The following is a 14400-nucleotide window of genomic DNA, read 5'->3' as shown; positions in this document are numbered from 1 at the left end:
ATCCTTTGGCCTTTCGAAATTCTATAATTAACTAACTTACTTATTTACCTAAAAATATCACCAATATCTACAGGAAACATTTGAACAGGGCACACAGAAGGTGCTGGTGATGCCCAGACAGCTCGCCTTGGCCCCTGCCTTTGGGATGCTTCCAATCTAGTCAGGAAGACACACAGATGCTTAGACAAAAAATAACAATATGTGGTAGCTTTTGGTAAGTGCCAAGGGCACCGGGCAGGCAGTGCCTTTAGAGAATCATGGCCAGTTTCTCTGCCCTCGTCTATTACGAATGCCCAGTTTACCCCTCTTCTCTATGGCAAGGGCACTGGAGGGGTTGGGAAAAGGGTCTTAACTTCCTTGAAACCAAACTACCTTTCTGAAGTAGCATAATCTCTGTTGTTTCTAATGGACCGTGACTTTGAACAGTTCTCGAGACTTCTGGAGAGTGACCTGCTGTCTTTATCTGTTAGGCATGCTTGCCCTTACTCTGAAGTGCTTGTCCCTATTGGAAGGACAGACTGGCAAAGAGGTGCTGTCACAAAAGGCAATTTTGATCTTGAAAACAAGATTTAGACTTACTCATTAGGGCCAATCTAATGTAGGGCATAAAATGTTTATTTAATTGCAGCTTACCCATGTTAGATTTAAACAAATGGTTAGTTAAATTTCTTGAGACATCTATTGCCAAGTGTGCTCTGTTAATCTTGTAGAGGAAGAAAGATATTGCCCCAGGTAATTTAATAGAACTTCTTTTTCACCTCTAATGTTAATGGCTTATAAAAGAGTATCACATTATGGTCTAAGTCACTATTTCTCATCTAACGAATCTAAGCTTGGTGGCTGTATTTTGTTATAAGCGTGATTATGATGTCCTCATTGACTCCATATTTGTTGTCAGTTACGTTGCTCTTTGACAGTAAGGTACAATAATTCTAAACACCTTCATAGTAATAGATCTCTTTTACTGTTCTACTCAGGAAGTAAAACCTTGTCCTTCCTCTTAGATCCTATATCTGCTGCTTTCTCTGTTAGAACCTAATCAATCCTAATTATAATATGGGATATGTTGACATATTCACACATCATATATTTTGTCTTAATTCACCTAAGAGAAAGAAATAAAAATATCTTTTTTTTTTTAATTTTTAAATTTAATTTTATTTATTTTTTTATACAGCAGGTTCTTATTAGTCATCAATTTTATACACATCAGTGTATACATGTGAATCCCAATCGCCCAATTCAGCACACCACCATCCCCACCCCTCCACGGCTTTCCCCCCTTGGTGTCCATACGTTTGTTCTCTACATCTGTGTCTCAACTTCTGCCCTGCAAACCGGTTCATCTGTACCATTTTTCTAGGTTCCACATACATGCGTTAATATACGATATTTGTTTTTCTCTTTCTGGCTTACTTTACTCTGTATGACAGTCTCTAGATCCATCCACGTCTCTACAAATGACCCAATTTCGTTCCTTTTTATGGCTGAGTAATATTCCATTGTATATATGTACCAAAACTTCTTTATCCATTCGGCTCTCGATGGGCATTTAGGTTGCTTCCATGACCTGGCTATTGTAAATAGTGCTGCAATGAACATTGGGGTGCATGTGTCTTTTTGAAATATGGTTTTCTCTGGGTATATGCCCAGTAGTGGGATTGCTGGGTCATAAGGTAATTCTAGTTTTAGTTTTTTAAGGAACCTCCGTACTGTTCTCCATAGGGGCTGTATCAATTTACATTCCCACCAACAGTGCAAGAGGGTTCCCTTTTCTCCACACCCTCTCCAGCATTTGTTGTTTGTAGATTTTCTGATGATGCCCATTCTAACTGGGGTGAGGTGATACCTCATTGTAGTTTTGATTTGCATTTCTCTAATAATTAGTGATGTTGAGCAGCTTTTCATGTGCTTCTTGGCCATCTGTATGTCTTCTTTGGAGAAATGTCTATTTAGGTCTTCTGCCCATTTTTGGATTAGGTTGTTTGTTTCTTTAATATTGAGCTGAATGAGCTGTTTATATATTTTGGAGATTAATCCTTTGTCCGTTGATTCATTTGCAAATATATTCTCCCATTCTGAGGGTTGTCTTTTCATCTTGTTTATGGTTTCCTTTGCTGTGCAAAAGCTTTGAAGTTTAATTAGGTCCCATTTGTTTATTTTTGTTTTTATTTCCATTACTCTAGGAGGTGGATCAAAAAAGATCTTGCTGTGATGTATGTCAAAGAGTGTTCTTCCTATGTTTTCCTCTAAGAGTTTTATAGTGTCCGGTCTTACATTTAGGTGTTTAATCCATTTTGAGTTTATTTTTGTGTATGGTGTTAGGGAGTGTTCCAATTTCATTCTTTTACATGTAGTTGTCCAGTTTTCCCAGCAGCACTTATTGAAGAGACTGTCTTTTCTCCATTGTATATCCTTGCCTCCTTTGTCATAGATTAGTTGACCATAGGTGCATGGGTCTATCTCTGGGCTTTCTATCCTGTTCTATTGATCTATATTTCTGTTTTTGTGCCAGTACCATATTGTCTTGATTACTGTAGCTTTGTACTATAGTCTGAAGTCAGGGAGTCTGATTCCTCCAGCTCCACTTTTTTCCCTCAAGACTGCTTTGGCTATTCAGGGTCTTTTGTGTCTCCATACAAATTTTATGATTTTTTGTTCTAGTTCTGTACAAAATGCCATTGGTAATTTGATAGGGATTGCATTGAATCTGTAGATTACTTTGGGTAGTGTAGTCATTTTCAAAATATTGATTCTTCCAATCCAAGAACATGGTATATCTTTCCATCTGTTGGTATCATCTTTAATTACTTTCATCAGTGTCTTACAGTTTTCTGCATACAGGTCTTTTGTCTCCCTAGGTAGGTTTATTCCTAGGTATTTTATTCTTTTTGTTGCAGTGGTAAATGGGAGTGTTTCCTTAATTTCTCTTTCAGATTTTTCATCATTAGTGTATAGGAATGCAAGAGATTTCTGTGCATTAATTTTGTATCCTGCAACTTTACCAAATTCATTGATTAGCTCTACTAGTATTCTGGTGGCATTTTTAGGATTCTCTATGTATAGTATCATGTCATCTGCAAACAGTGACAGTTTTACTTCTTTCTTTTCTTTACTTCTTCTTTTTCTTTGTCTTTAATTTTTGCCAGTTTGATTACTATGTGTCTCGGCGTGTTTCTCCTTGGGTTTATCCTGTATGGGACTCACTGCACTTCCTGGACTTGGGTGGCTATTTTGTTTCCCATGTTAGGGAAGTTTTCGACTATAATCTCTTCAAATATTTTCTCTGGTCCTTTCTTTCTCTCTTCTTCTTCTGGGACCCCTATAATGCGAATGTTGTTGTGTTTAATGTTGTCCCAGAGGTCTTGTAGGCTGTCTTCATTTCTTTGCATTCTTTTTTCTTTATTCTGTTCCACAGCAGTGAATTCCACCATTCTGTCTTCCAGGTCACTTATCCGTTCTTCTGCCTCAGTTATTCTGCTATTGATTCCTTCTAGTGTAGTTTTTATTTCAGTTATTGTATTGTTCATCTCTGTTTGTTTGTTCTTTAATTCTTCTAGGTCTTTGTTAAACATTTCTTGCATCTTCTTGAGCTTTGCCTCCATTCTTTTTCCGAGGTCCCGGATCATCTTCATTATCATTATTCTGAATTCTTTTTCTGGAAGGTTGTCTATCTCCACTTCATTTAGTTGTTTTTCTGGGGTTTTATCTTGTTCCTTCATCTGGTACATAGTCCTCTGCCTTTTCATCTTGTCTATCTTTCTGTGAATGTGGTTTTTGTTCCACAAGCTGCAGGATTGTAGTTCTTCTTGCTTCTTCTGTCTGCCCTCTGGTGGATCAAAATATCTTATTTCTGAGTGAGTAGGAACTAACTTTTTCACCCAAAGTCACTAATACTGACAAAGACCATTGAGGTCAATTATTTTATTATTATTATGTTATCATTATTATTATTCTTGCATTTAAAACAAAATAAGGTTTAATGATAAGGTTAACTCATTTACTTTAAGGAAGGATACACACTAGATTGAATCTGATGTAAATGATTAGATTCACCAATCCCTCACACTGCCTCCAAGTAAAAAAAGTTAAATGTTCTCAAAAAGATGTTGGGTACTACTTATTTAAAAGAAATCTTTAACATTACCCTAAGAGCATAATCATTAAGCCTATGGTAATGGAAGAGGTGGTGGTATGCATTTATATAAGTATTAATACAAAGTTCATACATCAGAGAATTTATAAGGTCAGTTTTTTAAAATATTGGGTTGGCCAAAAAGTTCGTTCAGTTTTAAGTAAAAATAAAAGACATTTTTCATTTTCACCAAGAACTTTATTGAACAATGTATTCATTAACCAAACGAAAATTTTGGCCAACCCAATATTACTTTGAAGGATGCCCAATATCTTTTTACATTTACAAAAGTGCTTACATAAATAAAACATTCCAAACTTGTTTTAAATTGTAAGCAAATTTGTTTAAAATTAATTATTGTAGAGATTTATTAATAACTATATTTGGCAAAGTTAGTGGGGGAACCTCAAAAGATGAAAAAGCAGCTTTGAAAAGATTCCCATATAATTATGGTCAATGCATGCAGAGCTTTTGAAATGAGAACTTTGTTCTTTTAAATAAAATGACAAGTTAATTGTTTGTTCTTAATAATATATCATGGGGAACCACTCTATCTGTGAAGTTTAGTAAGCAAGAATTGAAGAGATGAATATAAAATATCTATTTGGACAAGCACCGATTAGCAAAGTCAGTCCATGAACTATTGCAGGAGAGCACAGGAAACACAAGGAGGGTAACCCATGATATTCATAAATTTATTACTCACATACACATTAGAAATCAATGCTGTGCTTGGTAGAGCTTATGCATAGCTCTTTAAGAGAGTTTTTTTTTTTTTTTTGGTTAAACAAATATTGTATTTTAAAATCACAATACAAGAAGAAAAAAGTCAATACAGATTCTGAAAATGAGCTTCACAGCGACTAGAAGGTGGCATGAATGAAAAAGTCAATGATTGTTGGTGAGATTGTGGAAGATTATTTTTCATATTTAGAGTTTTCTAATGTGCTATATTGTGGTATGTGATTAAGAAGCCAGACCTTCAGGCAGCAGCTTTTAAAGTATGCAGGTATATACAGTCCTATGGGACTGCAAGTGTATGCTTCGCTGGCCACCATCTCGAGGTGTCCCCCGGGGAAGCAGTCCCCCAAATTGGGACTCCAGAGGAGTGTACAAACTCCTGTCTGTGAGCTATAGCAAGGCAGAGAGAGAGCGCAAAGATGCGTTACACTAGCCTGCCTTCCCTGAGAGCACATCGACGTCCATAGAGCCCTATAGGTGGGCCTGCACCTGGGACCGGAGGTCCAGGACCAGCAAAGAGGAGGCACTCACAGAGAGCCTGGGGAGGCTGCCTCAGACGGCCGTCTGCGCACTGCCCCAGGTGGCAGACCAAGAACCACCTTGCAGATTACCATACTCCCAGGGGACCCAAGGACGCCAGCCCCATTGGCCAACAGAGCCGGGCAATCAAGGAGTGGCTCCTGGGCGGCAGCCAGACGCATATAAAAGCTCCGCTCAGGGGACCCTGGGCCCTGCAGGCTGCGGAGGGAGAGCCAAGATGGCAGCCGCCAGCCCCCACCCCTCCCTCCAGAGCGCCAGCAAATGCCTCATCAGATGCCTGAGCCTAGGCCAACTCCAAGACCAGCACGTGGGCCTCTCCCCCTACAAGTCCCGGCACCCTGCATCCACGCTTTGCCCTGAGCTTTGGGGCTGGTGCATCCCAGTGCGAACCCTTTAAGAGCCCAGGTCCGTAGAGCCTTGTGGGGCTTGTGGACAGAGCCCCCGTTAGTTTTCAAAGCTAGATGTTTTGGGGGCCCGTCTCTCAGGTGCAGATCTTAAAAGTGGGAGGTGCCCAATGTGGGGTTTAAAGCTTTTGCTCCTCAGTGAGAAGCTGTGGGTCTCCACACAGGGGTCAAGGAGGAGGAGGAGAAGGAGGAGGAAGTGGGGTTTATGGCGAGATTGTATCCCAGCCTCTCCTACCGGGGGCTTCCGTGTGGACCTTCTCTCGTGCGCTGGATGCTAGGAGTGGCTCAGCCAGTTTTTAGGTTTTTTCCAGAGGAAATTGTTCCATGTGTAGTTGTAGACTTGGTGTGTCTGTGGGAGGAGGTGAGTTCAGGGTCCTTTTAGGTCCCCATCTTGAATGGGAAGCTTGTAAATCTCTTTTATTTTTTTTAACAGTCCTGATTGACTTTTTTTTTTTAATTTTTATTTTATATTGGAGTATAGTTGATTTACAATGTTGTATTAGTTTCAGGTGTACAGCAAAGTGATTCAGTTATGTATACACATATGTCCATTCTTTTTCAGATTCTTTTTCCACATAGGTTATTACAGAATATTAAGTAGAGTTCCCTGTGCCATACAGCAGGTCCTTGTTGATTATTTATTTTATAAATATATAAACAGCTCATTCAGCTCAACATCAAAAAAGCAAACAACCCAATCAAAAAATGGACAGAAGATCTAAATAGACGTTTCTCCAAAGAAGACATACACATGGCCAAAAAGCACATGAAAAGATGCTCAGCATCACTAATTATCAGAGAAATGCAAATCAAAACTACAGTGAGGTACCACCTCACACTGGTCAGAATGGCCATCATTAAAAAGTCTACATATAATAAATGCTGGAGTGGGTGTGGAGAAAAGGGAACCCTCCTACACTGTTGGTGGGAATGTAAATTGGTACAGCCACTGTAGAGAACAGTCCGGAGGTTCCTTAAAAAACTAAAAATAGAGCTACCATATGACCCAGCAATCCCACTTCTGGGCATATATCTAGAGAAAACCATAATTCGAAAAAAGAATGCACCCCAATGTTCATTGCAGCACTATTTGCAAGAGCCAAGACATGGAAGCAACCTAAATGTCCATTGACAAAGGAATGGAGAAAGAAGATGTGGTACATATATATAAAGGAATACTACTCAGCCATAAAAAAGAATGAAATAATGCCATTTGCAGTAACATGGATGGACCTAGTGATTATAATACTAAGTGAAGGAAATCAGACAGAGAAAGACAAATACCATATGGTATCGCTTATATGTGGAATCTAAAAAAATGGTACAAATGAACTTATTTACAAAACAGAAACAGACTCACAGACATAGAAAAGAAACTATGGTTACCAAAGGGGAAATGTTGGGGTGGGGGAGGGATAAATTAGGAGTTTGGGATTAACATATACACCTTACTATATATAATTATTTTAATTTATACTATGGGAGAGGAACTGGTTAATAAAATGAATGTGGGTTGAGTGTGGTTATATATGTATATTTAAAAGCCTGTTATATTAGGCTAATGTAAACCCTGTACAGTGGGGAGGAAAGATTTAAATTAATGCGTCTCTGAAACCACCAAACTTTCAGGGTACAAAGTACCTTTTGATTTTAATTGCTAATGGTTGCAGTGACATTTTTAAAAGTTGGAAAGGACAGGGAGATGAATAACAGGGTACAGGGGATAGTAGCCTTTTATGATCAAAATTTTGGGTGTCTATGAACCTCACTTTTTAGTCAAAAAGCAGAAGTTAGTCAGATTTGTATTTGAGGACATTTTGCAAATGCAAATGAAAAGCAAAAAAAGCAATGAGAGAAATAAAAGCATAACTAAACACAGTAACTACAATTAAGGCAGAAAGTGTCTGCACTGCTTTACTGGACACTGAGGAAATACATAGTGTGGTGTGTGAGGTGCCCTCGCCCCAGCTTCATTCAGCAAAGACAAGGAACAATGTACCCACTGATCACCGAGTGGGACTCAGGAAGAGGACAGGTTAGAGGACGTAAGGGAAGACCAGGAAGGACTGAGACAAAGATACGAACATCCATCCCTTCATGACCTTACAGAGTAGTGGTTCCCAGAGCTGATTAATCATCAGAATTACCTTCCGGGGTTACAAAATAATGGAAAATTATGGACTCCCAAACCTAAACCCAGATATACTAACTAGAGAGTCCTGGAAGGGTCCTGGGAATCTGTCTTCTAAGGGTCTTCATGGGCAATTCAGATGATTAGGCAAATTGGTATACACTGCTTTAGAGAAGTGTAGCCAACTTTGGAGAGGAGGAATTGTTGGTTAAATAAAAACACATCTATGTGGTATCTATGTAATTAGTTGTGTGGACATATACATAAGACTTCCATTCTACAAGTTGCTGAAGGAGCTATTAAATCCATCAAGTTTAGCCAATAATGCAAAATGCTAATTGTCAAAAAATATACTATTATGTTCTGCAGTCCAACTCCCCCACTTGCGTAAATGAGCACCCAAAGGAAAATAAAACCCATGATGGCATCATGAATTAGACAATTGTAACCAGTATTTAACTATTTATCAAATATGATTTGGTATCCAATATTATTTTTTAATTCAACTCTTTCAATTTAAGGGATGGTATATCACATTTTGAAAAATAGAAGGTAATCTTGACTATGACAATCACACGGTACAGAAGAAAGAACAGAGATTTTTAGAATGGGGAAGGCTGGATTCAAACCTTAGTCCTGCTAATTATTAGTGACATGAACTTAGGCAACTTGGCTTTTATCTCTCTTAGCCTCAGTTTTCTTATTTATAAAATGGGGCTTAAAAGAGCAATCTGATAGCATCTTTTTGAGAATTAAATGGGGTGACACATAAAGTCTCCCCCAATGAGACAAATAAATGTTAGTTCTTTCCTTTCTCTTTCTTCTTTCCCATTCTTCCCTGCCAAACCCCACTTTATTCAACATTGACATTAGGGTCTGATACAAAAAGAATAAAAACAAAAAACAGAATTTCAACTAGGCTTGATATACGATGGAAACTGACACAATTTTTTTGTGAAGGGACTGATAGTAAGTCTTTCAGGCTTTGCAGTCATGTGGGTCTGGTGCAACGCCCTCACCTCTGCCACTGTAGTGAGAAAGCAGCCATAGACAATCAGTAAAGGAATGAGCATGGCTGTGTTTCAATAAAACTTTATTTGCACAAAGAAGCAGCAAACTGGATCTGGTCTGCCTGAAACGCAGGAAGACTTTTCAGAAATCCATGAGTTGATGCAGGACATGATGCAATGCCAGAAAAAAAAAAGGGGGGGGGGGATCAAAATCCCTCTGTTTTTTCAAAGTTAGAAAAAAAAAATAGGATCAAAATCCCTCTTTTCCATCAACTAGCTGGATGACTTTTCAAAAGTCACTTCACCTTTCGGAACTGAATTTTCTCCTCTATAAAGATGAAGGAGCAGGGATACGGAATCTCCGAGGAAGCTGCCATCTCTTAAGGTCTATGATTCTTCGGGAGACCACAGTCTCCTGGAGAAAATCACCAATAAACTGCCACCCAAGTTTCAGTATTTGACTTGTTTGTTCTTTTATGGTTGATCAATGAATCATAAAGAATAACAGACACTCTTGGGTCATAAGTATGATTCATTTGATGAAAGAGGGAAAAGATAACATTCGGTAAAAATAAATGTTTTCTCCCCAGACACAAAGAAGCAATCAGAATAGTTATTATATTCTAAATGTCATATGTAATTTCTTATGGTTTAAAGTCAGGCTGCAATGTCAGTTGCCTGAAGACCTGAAAATTGAAAGACTTTCTTTTTCAAAGCAAACAGTGCAGTCACTCTAAATGTGATATATTAATTAGAGAGTGAAAGAAATTGATCAAAATTATTTTTCCAAAAGGAAACCATTGTAGTGATTGTACACAAAGAATAAGTGCTATGTCTTGCAAGTCGAAATGCTAATACATACCAGAAAATAAATAATCCGTTGTTTTAAAATATGATACAATGAAAGAAAAAGAATGTTGAGTTAGAAATTACAGGAACTGACTCCTAATTCTGGCTCTGCTATTGACTAGCTCAGCCAAGGCACTTCTGTCTCTTGAGTCAAATCAGTCCTTAGAAATCATAATAGCTATGATTTATTGAGCCCTTACTAGATACTAGATATTGCTTTTGGTGTATTATTTCCATTAATCCTCACCAAAATTTCATGAGGGAAGTTCTGACGCTGTTGCTGTTTTGTAGGTGAAGAAACCAAGGCACAGAGAGGCTAAGTGACTTGTCTGCACTGTGTTCTGGAAACAATATTTGAGCATAGTTACTTTCTGCCATGCTGCCTCCTGCAGCATGGTTCTGACCTATCGTTTCCCAGCTCAGAGATTTGCATCATAGGTCCTGGGGAGTTAACATTCTCCCCATCGGGCATTCAAACTCCCCTCCAATCTGATCCCAGCTTATTTTGCCACCTTATTTCTCACTCCGCTTCTGCCCCAATCCTCCCTTTAGTCAAAAACTCTTCCCACCTGGCTTGCGAAGAGTCGCCGGCATTCCCCCTTCACACCTTTGCTCTCTTGGACCTCCTCATTGCAAGCTCCAATCTTCTCTCCCCATTCACTTCCTCCCGTTCTTCAAGTCCCGCCTCCTCAGGAAGTGAGCACTGTGGGAAGAGCACGGGTGGGAGTTAAGTGAATGGGGCCTTGTCCTGGCTTTGTCACCGACTCTGCGTGGGAACTGGGAAATGTCATTTAATCTCTCTGGGCCTCAATTTCGCGATCGATTGAGTGTTGGACTCCATTTGAAATTTGCAAAAGTATCAACTACTATTCTTTTAAGCAGTAAACCCCCCTTCCTCTAAGTCACCTTTTTTTAAACCTATACATTTTTATTTTGTATTTTTTATTATGGTAAAATATATATAACATAAAATTTGCCATTTTAACAATTTTTAAATGTACAGTTCAAAGCCTACAATGTATTTTTAAAATAGAAGTATAGTTGATTTTCCATGTTGTGTTAGTTTCAAGTGTACAGCAAAGTGATCCAGCTTTTGTTTTCAGATTATATTTCATTATAGGTTATTACAAGATATTAAATATAATTCCCTGTGCTATACAGTAAATCCTTGTTGTTTATCTATTTTATGTCTAGTAGTTTGTATCTCTAATTCATTCTTTATATCACCAGTTCCTAACCCAACAAAGACAGAGGTGCCATGCTTGAAACAGAGGCTGATGACCTGAAGCCAGCTTCCCTTCCTCTCCTCCGTCTTGGCAGTTCCCCAAGCACCTGAGGGATCTGAAAACAAAGCAGGAGACCCCAGACTAACTTTAGTCATTCATGTACAACCTCCACCATTTTTTATCATATTAGCATAGTGCATGTTCTATTGTGTACTTAAATGTTCTTTAAGTCAACTCAACATTTTTACCTAAATAAGTTCATTCTAAAAGGAAACTTCAAAAGTCAGAAAGAGAAAGACGATTACCATATGATATCACTTATATGTGGAATCTAAAGTATGACACAAATGAATTTATCTATGAAACAGAAACAGACTCACAGACATAGAGAACAGACTTGTGGTTGCCAAGGGGGACAGGGCGTGGGGAAGGGAAGGATTGGGAGTTTGGGACTAGCAGAGGCAACTATTATGTATAGAATGGATAAACGACAAGGTCCTACTGTGTAGCTCAGGGAACTATATTCGACATCCTGTGATAAACCATAAAGGAAAAGAATATGAAAAAGAATGTATATATATGTATAAATGAATCATTTTCTATACAGTAGAAATTAACACAACATTGTAAATCACCTATTCTTCAACAAAATAAATTTTTAAAAAACAAAAGGAGGGCTTCCCTGGTGGCGCAGTGGTTGAGAATCTGCCTGCCAATGCAGGGGACACGGGTTCGAGCCCTGGTCTGGGAAGATCCCACATGCCGTGCAGCAACTGGGCCCGTGAGCCACAACTACTGAGCCTGAGCGTCTGGAGCCTCTGCTCCGCAACAAGAGAGGCCGCGATAGTGAGAGGCCCGCGCACCGTGATGAAGAGTGGCCCCCGCTTGCCACAACTAGAGAAAGCCCTCGCACAGAAACGAAGACCCAACACAGCCATAAAATAAAAAATAAATTAATTAATTAATTTAAAAAAAAAAAAAAAAAAAACAAAAAAAAACAAAAGGAAACTTTATAACGCCACTGTAAATAGAAAAACAGTATCACCTTCCGTAAATAGAAAGTAACTTATATAAACATCATATATACATTATTTATTATATACCCATATTTACATATATACATTAATATATACTATATATACATCTTTAATATACATATATAAACTATACATACCACACACAACAGACATACACACACACATTGAAAACAAAACAACATTATTACATTAACTCTAGCAAGATACTTGCCTGCCAAAGCCTGCAGCCTACTTTCTCTGTGTTAGCAGCTTGTAGAGCTCATGTCTAGGGGTTATCCCACTGAGGGGTGAGGGCCTGGGGTATTTAGACACCAAGACCTACCAGTCCCTGATTGTGGGCCACTGCTGCTTCTGGGTGGTATTTATTCCCTGGCGCATCTGGCTTTCCTCAGTTATGAAAAAAGCCCGCAGGCAAAGAGATTTCAGAGTCTGGCCACTGGACAGCAGGAGCGCACAGAAGTGGTGAGGCCTGGGGGGGCCGTGGGGGAGGAGCAGGGCCTCCACACCATCTGCAACAGCTCCATCTCCCCCTCAGTAAAGTGAGAAGGTTGCCGTCCACGATGGCTGAGCTCTCTGCCGACGTTCAAGGCCTGCCATTGTCATGATGTGGTTCTCATCCATAACGCATTGACAACGCTTTGCTTTCATTCCTGATTCCTTTTCTCCAATAAAATGCCTGTTCCTGGGGCAGGGATATTTATACAACTAGATAATAGTTTTGCTGAAAAAATCAGCCTAATTCTCCAGGTAATCTACTGAAAAACTGTCATCACTGTACTTTGGAGTCCAAAAAAGTCATGGATCATTAATTCGGCTTTAATAAATGCATGATTTCTCTTTGAATGTCTGCCCCATTCAGCCATGAAATCCTAGACAACTTCCAGAAAGCTGTGGCCCAGAACACCTTGATACCACTCAGAAGACTATTTTTAAGAATGCCCTATGTGCAGTAGTCTTTACAGGGTTTTTTTTTTTTCCTTCTCAAATATTCTCTAACTCGTATAGATGACATTTATGCAACTCAGAGAAAGGCGTCTCAACAGGATTAGTCAGCAGCCAGTCCTCTGATGCAGCTTCTGTGATCTAGTTAAAAATAGGAAAAGAGGATGTTGTGCATAAGTCATCCCCATCGCGCAGTATGGGAGAACTGACCACATTTTTGGTTTCCACATCCTGTTGCTTTATCTAAAATAGATGAAAAGTCTGTCCCTGACTTTTTGGACAAGACCTTAGCTTCTGTGACCTAGGCTCTCTAGCCCTCCTAGTGCCTGGGTTTCTTTGCCGGGTTCTTTTCACCCCTGCCATTAACAGTCCCAACTCTGGCCTCGGCCTTGGGCTCAGGGCCTCTGCCTTTCCTCGCCTCCCAGGGCTGGCAGACTCCAGGGCCGGCAGGGGCCAGGTAGAGAATATAAGTTAGTGAAGCCGGCCAGGTAGATGGGCACACCAGCCTGGGCCTGCCTGCCTCATCTAAACAGAGGGCAGCTCTTCCTCCTTTCACATAGATCCACAGACTTTTCCCAGAGCAGCTAGACAGCCAGAGTTTTAGGGGAGCTCGCTTACTCTTTTTTTTTTAAGGCCTTTTATTATTTTTTAATTAATTAATTAATTTTAATTTTTTATTAATTTTTATTGGAGTATAGTTGCTTTACAATGTTGTGTTAGCTTCTGCTGCACAGCAAAGGGAATCAGCTATACATATACAGATATCCCCTCTTTTTTGGATTTCCTTCCCATTTAGGTCACCACAGAGCATTGAGTAGAGTTCCCTGTGCTGTACAGTAGGTTCTCATTGGTTATCTATTTTATACATAGTATTGTATATATATCAATCCCAATCTCCCAGTTCATCCCACACTCCCTTCCCCCCTTGGTATCCATACGTTTGCTCTCTCCATCTATGTCTCTATTTCTGCTTTGCCACTAAGTTCATCTGTACCATTTTCTAGATTCCACATATATTGCTTACTTTTTAAATGTTAGTAATCAATTAAAAAAATCTTATTTGGGGGGTGGGGAGGGGGTGGTAAAAAAAAAAAAAAAAAATTTTATTTGGCTGCGCCCTGTAGCTTGTGGGATCTTAGTTCCCAGGCCAGAGCAGTGAAAGCACCAAATCCTAACCACTGGACTGCCAGGGAATTCCCAATAATCAATTTAAAAAAGTAGAGTCAAGGTCAATCCATGAGCTGGTGGTTTGTGGCCTCTGCTCATACATTCTTTTTCGGGTAGCGTGTTTGTTACCAGCTATTAAGCGGGGTTCTACAAAATCTACATGCTTCAGCTTAAAGCTTCCCACTTTCTTCCAGTTTCTAATTTGGAAAGAATACAGG

General features: G+C 39.3%; 2 long non-coding RNA genes across 3 annotated transcripts in view; one reads left to right on the top strand and one right to left on the bottom strand.

Annotated features, from left to right (window-relative positions):
* LOC309615171 overlaps positions 1-11586 on the bottom strand; it is a 60182-nt gene extending 48596 nt beyond the window's left edge. For both annotated transcript variants that reach the window (XR_014236565.1, XR_014236566.1), the window contains exon 1: positions 10380-11586. This is a non-coding gene — a long non-coding RNA (uncharacterized lncRNA). The remainder of the gene's footprint in view (positions 1-10379) is intronic.
* LOC309615206 overlaps positions 1-14400 on the top strand; it is a 127553-nt gene that overhangs the window by 66765 nt on the left and 46388 nt on the right. The window lies entirely within an intron of this gene.

This window comes from Balaenoptera borealis (genome assembly GCF_965194805.1).
Source record: "Balaenoptera borealis genome assembly, chromosome: 17".
In the NCBI taxonomy this organism is placed as follows: domain Eukaryota; kingdom Metazoa; phylum Chordata; class Mammalia; order Artiodactyla; family Balaenopteridae; genus Balaenoptera; species Balaenoptera borealis.
This window is presented reverse-complemented; position numbering and strand designations above follow the sequence as displayed.